Source organism: Felis catus, chromosome B3 (genome assembly GCF_018350175.1).
Source record: "Felis catus isolate Fca126 chromosome B3, F.catus_Fca126_mat1.0, whole genome shotgun sequence".
NCBI classification, from domain to species: Eukaryota; Metazoa; Chordata; class Mammalia; order Carnivora; family Felidae; genus Felis; species Felis catus.
Window position 1 is genome coordinate 42,344,194 of NC_058373.1, and position 15,807 is coordinate 42,360,000.

The window sequence follows — 15,807 nt, forward strand, 5'->3', positions numbered from 1 at the left end:
TCTGACCTGACCTCCTGACCTGAAGGACAGTGGTCTTTAGGGTGTTTCCCACTATGTTTTCCTTGTGGTCAGCGGAGATCAGAGTAAGTTGGATCTCTCTTCTTTTTTCCATGACTCCATGGAAATAGATGAACTAAGTAAAACTTCCATTATCTAGCCCAGTGGTACCCAAAGGGTGGTCTGCCCACCACCAGTGTGTGGCTGGTCTGTAGTAAGTACAGAAATGAAGAGTAAACATTTGGAAACTTTTAGAGCAATTTAACAATTTATGTTGGCTGAATGTAATAAAAAGTGCTTATATTTCATAGGTTTTTCCAAATATTTCATTTTTATTGAGTTTTACTGAAGTAGCCCAGCCCAAAACAACAACTATAAATTGAGTAACTAATCCTTCCTTTCAGAAACACTAAACCAACTCATCAGAATTCCCAATTTTCTAGTCACCTCATTCTACATGTGTAAGAGTAGGGGATAAGGTAACAAACACATGGGGAAAAGGGAGAAAAACTACCACTTAGGAGACATTCAGTGAAACAGAACAATTTCCATGACATAGTTAAGGATGGGGATTTGTAACACGGTCATATTTGTACATTTACCATTACGATGCCCTATTTCTTCTTTACACACACACACACACACACACACACACACACACACACACACACACACACGCATATATAACGCTATGGATTATAAACCACATTGTGCTATAATTCAGTGGTGATGGGTCCCGACTTCAGAAATAACATATACAAACTCAAGTTCATATGTGGAATGATTACACATCAACTAAGCACAAATGTCAAGTGTTCATTACCCACAGATGAAAATTCAAGTGTTTTTTAAAAGCCAAATTGAGGTTAAAAGCTAAACATTTCTAAGTAAGGAGCCAATCAGTAAGCACTGAGGAACAGAAAAATGGAGAGGCAGCCCCTGAAGAAGTCACTATGAAGCCCGGAAGACAGATGGCCCCCAAAGTATCAGGAGGCCAAGCAGCTCAAGTGTGAAATGACTCTCACGCCCGCGGTCACTTCAGTTATATCTGGTCTCAACACTGGCTTCTTAGCCCCAGCTGCAGCCAACAGAGGGGATCCTGACAAGGCTGCGTCCCTCTCACCTGAGGCTGGAGGACCCAAGCAGGGAGTCAGGCAGCGGCTGGCGCTCACCAGTGGTTCGGGAACCTAGCCAGCTACTTCCTCAAAGCCTCAGGGTCCTCATGTGGACAGAGCGCTAACAACAAAGACCTTTCAGGGTGAAGGGAGAGTGGGTTTTGTGAGAAGACTTGCAAATTCCAGCAAGCTGGAGACCGAAGGGAAGAAGAAACCACAGCCCAGAAGAGGAGGGGGGATTCCTGCAGAAAGGGGACGTTCCAGGAGGTAGACAGGGGAAGATGTTCCCAACCAAGAGCACTTCCCCCAGCATGGACAATGGCAGCAACAGAGGAGGGAAGCTGGACAGTTGGCATCTCAGGGACCTGTATTTTCCAGGACAGATGGGAGAAGCATACTCTATTGAAAAAAAAAGGGGGGGGGGTGCTGAGGAAGGGGCAGCATAAAGGGACTTAAAGCAAGGTGACAAATCTGCATACTTTGTGGAGGAACCAGAGCATGTGTGGCCCAGGGGCCCCACTAAGGGCACCACATGGGAAGAGAGCTGAGCAGAGGCAGTGGTTATCATGTGTGTGATTACCAGTTTCAGATGGGTCCCCACATGTGGCCATGGAACCTTCGTTCTCCCCGGCTCAGGGCGAGGGCATCAGGGAGCTGGAGTCCCTCAGAAGAGGTCTAGCTAAAGGACCAAGTGAAAGCAGGGAGACAGGCAGAGCGGGAAGACAAGGAGGAGTTGAGATAAGGAGGTTTCAGCGAGGTCAAAGATCAGGTGAGAGACAGGTCAACAGGGTGTCATCAGGATGAGAAGATCAAGGGGCACAATTTCTAGACAAACCACACCTCATTCAGGGTGTGACAATGAAAACCGGAAAGTAAGGCCTCAACAGCAGGCCAAAGCTCAGTTTAGGAGCTGGGTGGTTAAAGGGTTCACGGACAGGGGCACACCACCTTGGGTATTTGGGGACATCTTTCCTCAGCTGTAGGATTCTTTTCCACGGCTGTGATTTTGCCCTCGAGGGGGTGGGCTAAACTCTTTGCTGTCCCAGAAAGTAAATCTGTCCAGCACCAAGGCATGGAACCCTGTGCCTCCCCAGGGCTGGGCTCAGCGTGGACGCCTTGGAGCCTCAAGCTTTCTGACGCTTCCAGAAGGAGGCATCCAAGAAAGACATCCCAAGTGTAACTGGCCTGACACCCATCCCTACGGAGGCCCTGTGAACCTGAGCCAAAGGGCTGGTGGGAGAAGAAGGTCTGATGTACAGTGGAATCTCATAGAGAATAACTAATAGCTTTGAGGGAAAATGAAGAGCCTGGGGAGTGCACACAGCAGCTTCCTGGTGAGGCCAGGGCTGGACGTGAGAGAGGCACATGGCTAAGGAACAGCCCCTGGGCGAAGATGGAGAAAGGTGCAGCAGGAGGAGGGGCAGGACACACGAGGAGGGCAAGCGCGAGGTGGCAGCGGGGAGTCGGGTGGCCCGCCAGGGCAGCAGAGGCAGGGGGCCACGACAATAGCCTGGAATGAAAGCACTGGGAAGCAGCATGCCGGGTGCACTTCTGTCCCCAGTAGAACGCGCAGTCATCAGATACTCAATTTTCAGGTACTTCCAGACCTCTGGCTGGTACCACATAGACTTGGCATCAACAGTCCAGCATAGAGTGGATAAAACGGATTTTGGGGGTCAGAGGGCGCTGTCAGCAGCCCACCTTAGGGCACGCATGTGGGGCCGAACTTCCAGGCAACCGAAGGCTCCATTTCCTTCGAGAAAGAGGCTGTGCCTCGGGTCCAGCCAGAGAACCCAGAAGGAGGAACCTGACTTGTATTCCTTCACAGTGCCAGGCAACAGGTACGGCATCTCCATACATCAATACATGAGACACAGAGAGAACGAAAGGCAGTCCGGTACCTGTCCCGCCCTGGAACGTGGTGATTAAATGGAGAGTACAGAGTAGACTAAAAGACCGAAGAGACTCATCAACCAGATGAAATATTTAGTATTAAATATTTTTAGGTTTCATACTGGTTCATATGTTTTTAGGCATGGTAATTACATTTAGGAAAAGAACTTCAACCTTTTAGAGTTGCACATTGAACTATATACACATGCACACACACGGATGAAATGCCATGTTGAGGATTTATCTCAAAATAAGCCAGCGAGGGGAAAACTCCTTCCTCTTTTGTTCTTGATGATACAAAATGGATCGTGTATGAGCCATGAAAGCTGGGTGATGGGGGCTTGCACTGCTCTTCCTCCTTCTGCAGATGTTTGCAATTTCCTATTAAAAAACAACATGGAGGCAGCATTGTTTTTAACTAATTGTGTTAGTATGATGACATTTCTGCAATGAACTCCGAACGCTGAAAGTATGATGAGAATGCTTTCAAGGCAGTCCCTTTAACAGTTCCATAGGAATAGAGTATTTCAAGTTTTCCAAAGAAGCAAGACTGCCTGGCTTCAAGTACAGGCAGTCACGCTTGACAAGGTCCGGGGACAACATCTGCCCCAGCAGTGTGTCACCGTGACATCAAAATTTGGCACCTTCCCCTCTGAAGCCGTGAGCTAAGTTTGACTGATTCACAGGCATGATGGGCAAGAGACTCCTGTCAGGCTTTGTTGCCCAGTTGAGAAATCAAGCAACGGAAAGGTGCCAACTATAGGGCCCATCTCTCAAGCACTATCACTGTGACTGGTATCCCCATTTAGAAACCACCAGCAATATGGCAATAATCCAGGGGGGAAACTAGGTAATTCCTGCCCTAAAAGTTAATAGCACATAATGTTTATCTCACTTCTGTGAGACCCACATCATGACCACATTGAGGACAGCTGGGTTGGAAGGTCAATCTCAGGAATTAACAGTCAACAGACCCAACCACCACCACGACTACCCACACCCCCCCCTCCCCCCCCCCCCCCACACACACCCTTCTATCACCAAACTCAGGGCATTTTATGTACTACCACTCTGGAGAACATGGTCTTAAACCAGTGGTTCTCAGCCCTGAGTGATTTTGCTCTGGGGAAATGCTAGCATCATTTGGAAAAATTTTGGTTGTCACAAGCAGGGATGGATGCTACTGGCATCTGATGGTTAGAGACCAAGGACACTGTTCAACACACTCCAACATACTAAAGAGCCCCATATAAAGAATTATCTGGCCTAAAAACAATGTCAGGAAGTTAAAGTTGACAAGACCTGACTTAGGCAAGTAGAATTAAGTGTTAAAAGAATATTCAAACTTTTTCAGAGAGGGAGGGGAGGGGACAAAGAAAAAGACACAGAGACAAAGAGACAAGGAGAGAAAAAGAATTGACACGGTCTTTTAGAAGTCCTTTAAAGATTTCTACCAATATTCTTTAACCAGATGTGATATCTGATACCATATTCTCCAGTTTAACTCTCTTTTGTCTGCTAACACAAGGGGCCAAACACTTGAGAGACTACAACTGCCAAGACCAATATTTGCTTTTTTCCAACGGCCATGTTTACCCAAGATTATTCTGCTCTTGGTGAACTAGAAACCAACTGGCTGTTGACACACTTGGACAAGAGCCAAGGAACAGTCTGGCACCCTTCCCCAGGAGAGGCAAAGGGGGAGTGTGGTCCAAGAAGACCAATCTGTAAAAACCACCTAACCACTTTGAAATCACTTTGGAAACAACTTCCCACCAACAGGGCAATCCTGTTAACATTTTCACTAGCACTGGAGTCTTCAGAAGAGGAAAGAGAATGGGGAGATCACAGGAAGAAGGAAGACTGGGAAGAAGGAAGAAAGAGAACAAGTATCACCAAAGAACTTAACAGTACTTAGGGCGTCCGGGTGGCTCAGTCACTTATGCTGACGGCTCAGAGCCCGGAGCCTGCTTCGGATTCTGTGTCTCCCTCTCTCTCTGCCCCTCCCCAGTTCACACTCTGTCTCTCTCAAAAAAATATACAAACAAGGGCACCTAGATGGCTCGGTTAAGCGTCCGACTTTGGCTCAGGTCATCATCTTGTGGTTCGTGGGTTCAAGCCCTGTGTCGGGTTCTGTGCTGACAGCTCAGAGCCTGGAGCCTGCTTCTGATTCTGTGTCTCCTTCTCTCTCTGCCCCTCCCCCACTGCCCCTCTGTCTCTCCTTCAAAAATAAAAATAAAAAAAAAAGAATTTAACAGTACTTTGACCTGAAGAAAGCAGAAAGGAAAACCAATTCACACGTTATTATTATTCTATCAACTGTAGCTTTAAAGCTAAGAGGGAGTATCTTTAGCTTGATTGTTAACTCTGAAATGTAAGCCATGACTGACCTCCACAATGACCAGTAATAGCTTCTCATTTGAATTCTACTGTTTGTATTTACAAAAGTGGTGTGTTTGCATAAGGAATTCTGGTGTCAGAAATTCAGCTGCACTTAACGCTCGCTCGCGATTACCAGACTTCTCACATGCCAAGAGCCATTTCACAGCCCTTTCCCTTTACCGCAAAAATTCAGCTGTAGCTATAAAAACCATCACCAAGTTCACCTGCTTACATAAGACCCAAGGATTTCTGACTGGAGACTCTACCAGCCTCACATGGTAACTCCAGATGCTACCCATTCAAGAGAGTCTGGGCACCACAGTGTGTCTGAGCTGGCAATCCTAATGTTCTCGCAATCCTGGTTTCCAAATGCCTGGGCTAATGTTTCTGCCTCTGGAGGAAACTTTCTCATCTCCTGGCTTCTTCTTGAAAGGAGTGGAGACACTAGACCTGTAGAAAGGTCAGGCCAATAGCGGCCCCCAAAAAAGATACGGTCATGTCTTAATCCCTGAAACCTGTGCACATGAGCAGACTTGGGAAAGGTTGCAGATTTACCTTCTGATATTGAAGATACCGAGAAGAGATCATCCTGGATTACCTGAGTAGGTCTTAAATCCAAAGAGAAGTGCCCTACTAAGAGCCAGAAGACAAGGAGAAGGTAAGTCCATATGAAGACAGGTGTATGTTTGGAGTGAGGTGGCCACAAGAAGTTGGCAGAGGTCAGGAATGATTCTCCACTAGAGCCTTTGGAGAGAGCATGGCTCTGACAATGCCCCGGTTTTGCACTTCTGATCCCTGGAGCAATGGGAAATTAAGCTTCTGCTGTTGTGAATAAAACGTAGCAAAATACGCCACCCCAAATTATGCTGCTCTGGTACACTCGAGCTGTAGGCAAGTGCAAAACAGTAAATTCAAGGAGAGGTTTTCTGTCACCTTCCCTTATCTACCAAAAAAAAAAAAAAAAAATCCTAAAGAAATTCAATTGTGTAAATCCCCTCCCCAGGAGTTTTATCAACCAGGGAAGACGGACTCGTTCAGGAGAGGAGACTAGAAGTCAACCCCACAACCAAACTGTAACACAGGATGCCATGTATCTATCCTTCAAAGGGCCCATTCATCTTCCCTAAAAATCATTTAGTCTTTCCTAAGAGGCCTACATCCCCCTCCGTTTTCCCTATTAATATGCTTAAGCCTGAATTCTAAGCTAACTCTTAGGGGTTACTCATTTTTACCCCACGTATAACTCCCATGTATACACGAGGTATACAGGTTAAAACTTCTGTTTTTCTGTTGTTACCAGTATCAGGTAACAACTCACAAGGGTAAAGGAAAAAGTACCCTCCACACACATAAGCTACCCAGATTGTGGTAACGTGTGAAGGCAGCTGTCCCACCCCAGTATCTCAAAATGGCCAGGTCAAAGACACCCCTCCAGGGGCTCCTTCCCACATCCCTGAATCGCTGAGGAAGAGAGCTGGGGACAGGTATTCAGCCTTTAAGGCCAAGGATCTTTTCCAGAGAACTAGCTCTGGGGCAGGGTGTAGAGAGTGTTGTCTGTCCTAGGGCGGAACATCACCCAAAGCAACAACTCTTCCCCAAGGGTCTCTCAGAACAACCCCAACACCCTGTGGGCTCTCTGTTGTCAACCATTTTTGCTACGTGTACTGAGGATTTCCCATGGGCCACACATTCTATACTTTCAAAAACGTTAAGAAGTAACTGCTTAGTCGGAGTTTTTATTCCATCATTCTCTGCCTTTTCTTTAAATTGCCACCTCTTACACGGATGGGCCTAAAAACACTTGCTTAGGGTAGCACCTAAGAGGAGGCACGCCCTGATTGGTATGGCTCCTGAGGAAACTGAGGCATAACTGTGGCTTGGGCAGTTTGCCCCAGGTTACATGGCCAGTCAGTGGAAAAGCCAGTACCACAACCAAGAGCCACCTTCAGGGCCTGTGTCTTCAACCCTGTGCCCACATACTACTCTGCTTCCCTACAGGCCATCAGGTCTGCTCTTCCCCTCCCAGCCTCCCTGCCTACCACCACCCAGCCCTACCAGGCCTGCCCTGCTTCAGCCCCACTATAGCAAAAGCCCTGTATGTCACCCCAGCCTCAGTCACTGCCCGGCCCCCTTTCCCTTGGCCCCTACACCTTATGGAGTTAGACGCTAACTAGGTGTATAAAAGTGCCCCTGCCGTCGCTCGAAGACCTCAATTCAATAGACAACAGTGACATTTGAGCAGTTACATCGAAGAACCATAGGGGACAAAAGAAGAGGGAGTTCCAGAGGTCTTAAACCAAACACGTCATCTGCAGCTACAAACCAGCTCAGACTCTTCTCAGACTTGATGATCCCCTATAAAGGCCAGCAGCATTCAAGCAAGGTCTTGCCACCCTTTGTCAGAAAAACTATCACCCCAGGGGAGGTATTATCTGCTAACCACTCTGATCCTACCTCTTTCTTCTCCATCCAAATCCTCCCCCTCCCCACCCACAGTCCTACTGAATCTCTGGGACACAAAGGTTTACCACCTTGTCTGCAGGTGCTACCTTTAAGGGGCTTCTTTTGAATAACGTGTCTCAAACATCTTTAAAATGCCAAGTCTCTTGAACCAACAATCAGTGGCAGAGACCGGTCTTCACAGAATACTCTTAGATGCAAAAATGCTTTCATAGATCAAGATGCTAAATATTCATTCTTTATGCTAGGAGGAACTTGGAAACAACTTAACGATCCAAAAAAGGTGATAAGTTAATGGTGTTTTATTTTCTCGACTGGTTATCATGGCCAGAAAAATGCTGCTTAAGAGAACTTGAGAAACTTCTTACTCCACAGTGAGTAGAGCAAACAAAAACTTCTAGCATGATCACAATTGCATCAACCCAAGGAATAAACAAACCAACCAATCCCATCAGGGAAAACAGGACAGGAAGTTAGTCAAAATACATTCTTGAGTGGTGGGGCTGAGGGCTTTTCTTTCTCTTTTACGTTTTACCTTTTTCATGTTTTTTTTTTTAATAATGAATATGCATCACAGAGTTGAGAATAAATGAACTTCACATTAAAAATACTACTTCCATGGCTGCTGAGTTTTCCAGAGTGATTAACATAAGGCCCTTCACAAACATGCACTTACTTGCCTCAGCTTCCATGGGTACTTCCCCATCACCCATGCACTCGCCCTTCCGGCCACACTTAATTCCTTCCTGTTCCCAGCATCCGCCTTCCACCCTCCACTCCAGCCCCCTCAATGCTCCTACATGCACTGGGGCACGCTCCCCTTCTACGTGCCGTCTTGGAACCCCTCCTGGATTTCGCACCTTACAGGTTTTCTTACAAATTCTACTTCTGGGTGGTTTTCCCTGAGCACGTTAATTTTGTCATGGCGTGTAAGATAACGCATGCCTCCCGTTGATACATCTCTGTTCTCAGAGATGCTTCTAGATCTCCCTTTGTTGCCTGTGCACATAGCCCTAAGGAGTAGAGGTGCATATGGGATCCGCTAACATGTGCGTGTGTACTTGTTAGACGGTGACAGCAATTCCAGAGCGGCTGTCACTGAGTGCTGAAACCCCACAGGTCTGCATGCTGCGTAATGTCCCAGTTCACACTCAGGGCATGAACTTTTCCCTGACTGGCCTGGGCGAACCAAGTTCACAGACAATTGGAGAAGCATTAACAACATTCATTTGGTATACCAAAGATTTCATTAGTTTAGAATGGAAAGTTACCTAATTTAGAGAATTCTAGGCAACATTTGAAAACATAAGAGCACTTACATAATAAATTGCGCTAGGTGACAGACGATGTGCCTAAAAGAGCTTTTTGAAATACAATCTGTGACACAAAGTTGACATTATTGCCCAATAGAGAGTTTTTAGGGGATCTATGCTAATGGATATTTAAGAGCAACAATTAACATACTACTTCTTAATTAAGTGCTTCTGATGGATGGTTTGGAGGGTGGGGCACTGTCTGGCAGCAGTTGGACCCTTAAATTCCTTACAGTGCCACGTGTTAATCTGAATGAACTTGAACTTATTTCGATTACCCTGGTTTTCCCAGGTAGCCCATTTCAATGTTCCATTTGTGTGGGTCTAGGGCTATCTCACATAATGAATCAGTCCACACTAAAACCGCCTCATAGCTCAAATCTTCAAGCAGTGGAACGTCTGCTATGTGCCGCGGTATTGGCCAGCTTTCAAAGAACAGCAACCTGTATTTCCCACCCACAAGAAGTTTACAACCCACTGCAGAGGACAGGCCAACTCGCTTTTGGTCCCCAGCAGAGCATTGCCAAGTCCCGGGCTTTGCAGTCAGATAGCCCTGCTGTTTTCTGCCTGGGGAGTCGTGTGTTACTTCATATATTTAAGCCTCATTTTCATTTGTAAAATGAGAATGACGACCACGGCCACCTCTTCAGGTCCTTGTGAGGCAGGGGGAGGCGACACACATAAACTCCCAGGTGTAAGTGTTCACCGTTTACCTGATATGGCTGCTGTTGCTAACGTTGTGAAGACGTAACTAAGAGCACGGTAAACGTTTTACGTGGTAAATGCTTACACGGTAAAGTGTTTGCAGAACTTTCTTGTCCCTGTCTATAATCTTGGTAGTTTCTAGATTGACATGAGCATGACCACTACCCGTGGGAAAAGGGCAACTCAGCCCTTCCCAGGGAAGATTCTGAGGGTCCCTCCTGTTACCTGTGAGACCAGCCTCTCAACCCCACGTGGAAACCAGAAACCTGGGCCGAGCCCTCCCAGTATACGCCTCTCACCGTGTTTACAGAGATTCACCTTATACACGGAAAACCCCAGACAAGGCTCCTGAAGGACCAAGTCTGTCCTCATACAAGTCTTGCCTCATACAAGACCATACGGTCTTGCCTCATACAAGACCTATGGCTACAGTTTCTGAGCCTCTTAGTCTCCATTCCTCGTCTGTAAAATAGGACACATGCTGTTTCTAGCACCAACCTTGGACAATGTTGGGACACGTGCACTCATTTTAAAAGTTAAACCACCACGACTGAGGAGACACACGCTCTTTGTTCTGTTTTTAATTAGAAGCCCCTCAGGGACTCATTGACTGGCTCACCAAGTAGGAATTACACGTGTGGCACTAAGCTAGGCACTGGGAAATGGAGACACGCATAAGGGCAGGGCTCCGCTGTAGAACGAGTCACCCCATGATGCACGAGGGGAGACCGACAAACAAATGAATGCAATAAAATGGGATGCACAAGGGGGTGTCCACCCAAAGTGTTCCACCAGGGGGACAGTGGTCAGGACACTGGTGGGGCACCCTGAAGGAACCACGGAAGGCTTCCCACAGGAGGCCAGGGAGAACAGACTCTGCATGGACAACAAGAAGTGTGGCTAACGCATGAGAGGAACCATGCTAACCAGGCATCACGTCCTCTGAGAAGTGGCACGAGGGTGCCATCAGGGTGGCACACAGGGGCAGGGACCACCACCTGCATTAAGTGCAGGTCACCGTCTGCTGTGACCCTAACGAACCCCAAAGGCAAAAAGGAGAACAACCTAGACCCAGAGTCAGGCCACCATCCCAGCCGGGCCTTGCAGGAGAATTACTCTGCTCCCAGCGTGAAGTTAACCATTAACCAGGTCAGGCTGCAAGACACACGGGTAAGAGCAAACCCAAACGGTTTAGAGGAAAACAGTTTAAGACGCTAAGCAGACAAGCCTGTAATGGCCACATAGTTACCTGACACAGAGCCTATACTGGCTCTAGATAAAAATGAAATCAGAACACATAATCAGTTTCAGAGAAGACAACTTCTAACCATCCAGGTGTACCTACCAGGCGCCACGTATCAAAAGTTTGAGGAGGAGTAAGACACAGTCCTTAGCTTCTAGGGGGCTGTAAATTAAAAAGGAGAAGCAGTAGACCCTTCATCTAAAGGTGGTGAGAGCTATAAAAGGAAACCCAGGCTGCTCTGGGGCACCTAACAGCCTGGGGTTCAGGACAGGAGGCACATGTCAGGGGAGCTTTGTCAAGGCAAAGAGTGTTTCATTCTGAAGATTGAGAAGCAACAGAAAAGGGGGAAGGGCCACCAGGGAGAACAAGGAGCACAGAGTTCCTGAAGGAACTGGAACCTCACACTTGAGGGAAGTCTCAAGAGGTTCACAAAGGCTGAGCCCAGGGGGTCAGGACTATTCCCGAAGATGGGTCAAGAGTGATGATCTGAAGGCTGAGGACAGCAGCAGACCTCTAGACACGGTGACACAAAATGGTACCTGCTTTTGCAAGAAAAGACTTTTTATCCCAACATTTTCCTCTACCCCGTATCAAGTGCCTGGCTCATTAGTGCCTGGAAATGTTGGCAATTGTTCCTGGAATGTCAGAGCCCAGTATGCACTTTGTGTTCAGCAATGCGGGAGAAGAGTGGAGAATTTAGCCACAGGACTCCCTAAAGGACTTTAACATAAGGCGAACTCACCTGTAAAATGGTCCCGTGGCAGAGACCCTAATGAAGGCATCCTAATTATTCCACAGGAGGCTCTGGGCACCTCTGGTGAAAGCATTAACTATTAAGGAGAGCATTGAGGAAATGTGGACACACCCGCTGAGGAGGGGCCTCCGTGGGGTGTGTTAAATTCCTTTGAAAACAGGGCCCCTGCTATAATTTGTGTAATCAGACCAGAGATTGGACTGCTGAACTGCTTCCCATTTATTACAATATCGCACTCCTGCCCAGGAAACCCCACCCAAGCTTTTGTTTGGAATTCTTTTCCTTGATTAGGTGTAAGCCCTATTATTCCCGCCACTCAAAAATAACACATGGGTCTGATGCAGCGTGGGGCGCAGTAAGAAATGGTTCTGGGAATCAGGCTGGCGAGCTCTTCTCTCATTTTTGAATGAGGATTTCTTTTTCACTTCTGGCTCTGTAGAAGAGGGGAAAGCAGGGACATTTTGTACAAAATGGAAAAGCAAATACTATTTACTCTCTGGAAAGAACCCCCGCGGCGGGGAGCAGGAGGGGGAGGAGGGCAGGACACTCCCTGGGTTGTACACACAGCAGCTCAGGGTCCTCCAGGCCCTGAGGTCTGGGCTGCAGCTCCGCCCACTCAGCAGGCAAGGGTGAAGGAGGCCTCCAAGTCTTGGAATCTTTGAAAAGGCTGCTCCTGGGAAAGCTTCTCCTCACTCTCACTGGGGCTCCCTCCCCTCCAGGCAGGAATGGCCAGGCTGTGATGCTCTCTGGCCTTTGTGATGCAATCTACCTGGGATCCAACCCCAAAGAAGGCCGAGGAGTAGGGCAGGGGTCATTGTCCCAACAGCTGGGAAACAGAATCCAGAGTGGTTCATTCATATAAAGAGAGACAGGTTGGTTACTAGGAAAACTTCATTTCCAAGCAGTGACATTAGAAATGGGAAAAAGGATCCACCACTTATTTATAGCAAGTGGCTGAGCAATGGATAAGTCTGTGCAGCCTTAAGGGGCAGCCGTGGGTACCATGGGACCTGCCTCTCCTCTCCCTCCACCAAAGTTGTCAGGGCAGGGCTAGAGCCCTGACCCTGATAGAACCAACTCCCGTGTCAGGCCAGGGACCTCATGCTCTGTGGCTTCAATTCAAAGGAGCCAATTTTGGCCACTAAGATCCTCCCCAGTAACTCTGAGCCACTCTATTTGGGGGAATTCTAGCTGAGAGGTCGGAAAATTAGGAGGTCAGAAAAACCAGGGCTGGGTAGCCATAGGGGGATACAGCCAAGTTACCAACAATCATGACCTTGCCAATTCATTTGGGTACCAAGGGGCTAAAGGATACCCCAAGAGAGGTGCCTGGGTGGCTTATTCGGTGGAGTACCCAACTTCAGCTCAGGTCATGATCTCGCGGTTCGTGGGTTTGTGTCTGTCATCGGACTCCCTGGTGTCAGCACAGAGCCTGCTTCAGATCCTCTGTCCTCCTCTCTCACTGCCCCTCCCCTGCTTGTGCTCTCTCAAAAGCAAACCTTTTTTTAAAAAAAACTCTATGAAAAAAATAAGGGATTCCCCGGGAGCAGAACCAGGAATGCGAGAGCCCAGGAGAGCACCAGGAGGGTCTCCGTCCAATTCCCGTGAGTCCAAGGGCTCTTCAATTTTCCATCCTGGGAGATCTTCAAGACACGCAGGAACCCTCCCTGTTTACCAAACTGGTGAGTAGGTTTCTATCACAACCCAACATCCTTGTCTAATATAAGCACTCAACCTATGTCTGGGGCTGTGACAATAGTACTATCTCAGAGCTGGTAAAGCAGATCATCTTCCTTACCAGGTAATAGGAAAATATTGGCAGCCTGGCTGCTCATGATAGAAAATCCACAGGCTGGCTAAAGAATCAACAGCAAACCTCCCTTTGGACCAGATTGGCCAGAGAGAGCCCCTTAGAGGAGAAGAGACTGCTATTTGCCCATGAGGCGTAGGAAGGGTCTAGGTCAACAGTGAGGACAACATTAATAATTCCTCTGTGAAGCCAGGCTTCATTACCACAACTCCTCTGGGCTTGGTCCACATCCGCTGGCCTCAGTTACTTACACTGAGCCCACGCACAACTGGGAGAGGCTCTGTTGGCAAGAGAGCCTGCCTCGATTCTTGGTGATCCTAGGCAAATGCAGCAATCCCCAGAGGAGGCTACTTAGAGCTCTCTTAACTCGCCTGAACTCTGTAAGGCAAGAGCCAAGTCAGGCTGCGGGAAAAGTCCTGCCTCTGAGCTTCCCCTGGCTCATGAGGAAGGGGACAGCCATGCACATCAGTCTGCATGGAATCAGCAAGTACATCCTGAACCTGTGTGATAGGTGTTCAGGGGTGGGGGTGGGGCCAGAGTGGAGGAGATGGAAAACAAAAATACAACACAAGCAAGTCCTTAAGAAGCTTACCGTTATCAGAGGAATTAGGACAGGTACACAACCGGACCCATTACATGCCTCAACACCCTAACCACTAGAAAGTCTATGTAAAAAGAAATCATTTCTCAAGTGTGTATGCAGGGAAATTTTCCTTGAGAAAGGCAGTTGGAACATAAAATGTCAATAGTTACATAGGCAAGATCAGTTTTAGGACACAAACATGGTTTTAACTACTAAAATGAATTACAATGATGGCTTTGAATTTTTTTTTTTAATTTTTTTTTTTCCAACGTTTGTTTATTTTTGGGACAGAGAGAGACAGAGCATGAACGGGGGAGGGGCAGAGAGAGAGGGAGACACAGAGTCGGAAACAGGCTCCAGGCTCTGAGCCATCAGCCCAGAGCCTGACGCGGGGCTCGAACTCCCGGACCACGAGATCGTGACCTGGCTGAAGTCGGACGCTCAACCGACTGCGCCACCCAGGCGCCCCATTTCGAATTTTTTTTTTTTAAAGCAGTAAAGTGTTGTCTTCTAATGTTATTTTACTCAGCAGCCTGATAAGCAATGTCCATTCATGAAAGTAGAGGTGCTCTGGTTGCAATGGGGGGGGGCGGGGGGAGGAATGGGAGTCTCAGGGTCTCACAGGAGCTTGGGAAGAATACACAGAGCTCCAGCGATCACAGTTGGAAAACCCTTCCTTTAAATGTATTCAGGACTTATGGCTTTCAGGCACACATGGTGGTTAAAAATTCACCTAATGAAGGTGTGTTTACAGGTAGAATCTACTAACAAGAAAGGGCTTGAGCTTACATTAGGAGCCTGTGGCTTTAACTTGGCCAGCCCACCTTCTGGCAACACAGATATGGACCGCCCCTGCCCCGCCCCTCCAACCACATGAAAGTGCCAGAACATCTCAAGTCTTGAATGCTATTCTCCTCTTTTACATCTGGTTCTTTACATCTCTCAATTCCCTGCCCCTTGCAGTCCCAAAAGCCCCTTTGCATCTGACTGCTAGGTAAGGGTTTTCTGAATGTCAACCCTACCAGTGTATTATCAGCACACATCTCTAGAACTTGACTCCATCTGCTTAAGGAAAACATGACTTCCAGAGCCCAAGACTCCACCCTAGCCTGGGTTACTGCCACTGCCTAGACTGCAGTATTCCACCCACAGTCTCCTTCAGAAAAATCGGGCAAACAGGTTCATTTAAATCAGTCTAGCCCGAAGGGTGCTCCTAAGATTCTTGGAGAGGTTCTGTGGTCTAGGAAGTCCTCTGATGTCTCAACATGCTCCTATACATCAGTGACTTCTTTAAGGAAAAACCGAATAGAACCACCTTAATGAAACATGAACTCTTTTCTGTGTGTGTGACATATCCCACATCACCGCCAAGTCCTTTGGGAGGCAACCAGTGACATAAACATCCCCCCACCCCGTGACGACACTTAATTTGATCCTTTCTTATACATAGCAAATAGTTTCTTACGTGGAAAAGAAAATCAGAAATATATGGAAATGAGCAAATAAATGGTGAATTTTAAGTCCCATTAAAATTAGGCTGGTGACAAGGATG

General features: G+C 47.5%; 1 protein-coding gene and 1 long non-coding RNA gene across 16 annotated transcripts in view; one reads left to right on the forward strand and one right to left on the reverse strand.

Moving 5' to 3' along the window:
- Positions 1-15,807, reverse strand: part of TLN2 (talin 2) — a 442,548-nt gene that overhangs the window by 275,154 nt on the left and 151,587 nt on the right. The gene's annotated exons all lie outside the window — the stretch shown is intronic.
- LOC111560810 overlaps positions 12,349-15,807 on the forward strand; it is a 24,118-nt gene continuing 20,659 nt past the window's right edge. For 2 of the 3 annotated variants that reach the window (XR_002742902.2, XR_006599165.1), the window contains exons 1-2: positions 12,349-12,734; positions 13,396-13,544. This is a non-coding gene — a long non-coding RNA (uncharacterized LOC111560810). The remainder of the gene's footprint in view (positions 12,735-13,395; positions 13,545-15,807) is intronic. The other variant, XR_006599164.1, reaches the window with a different exon arrangement.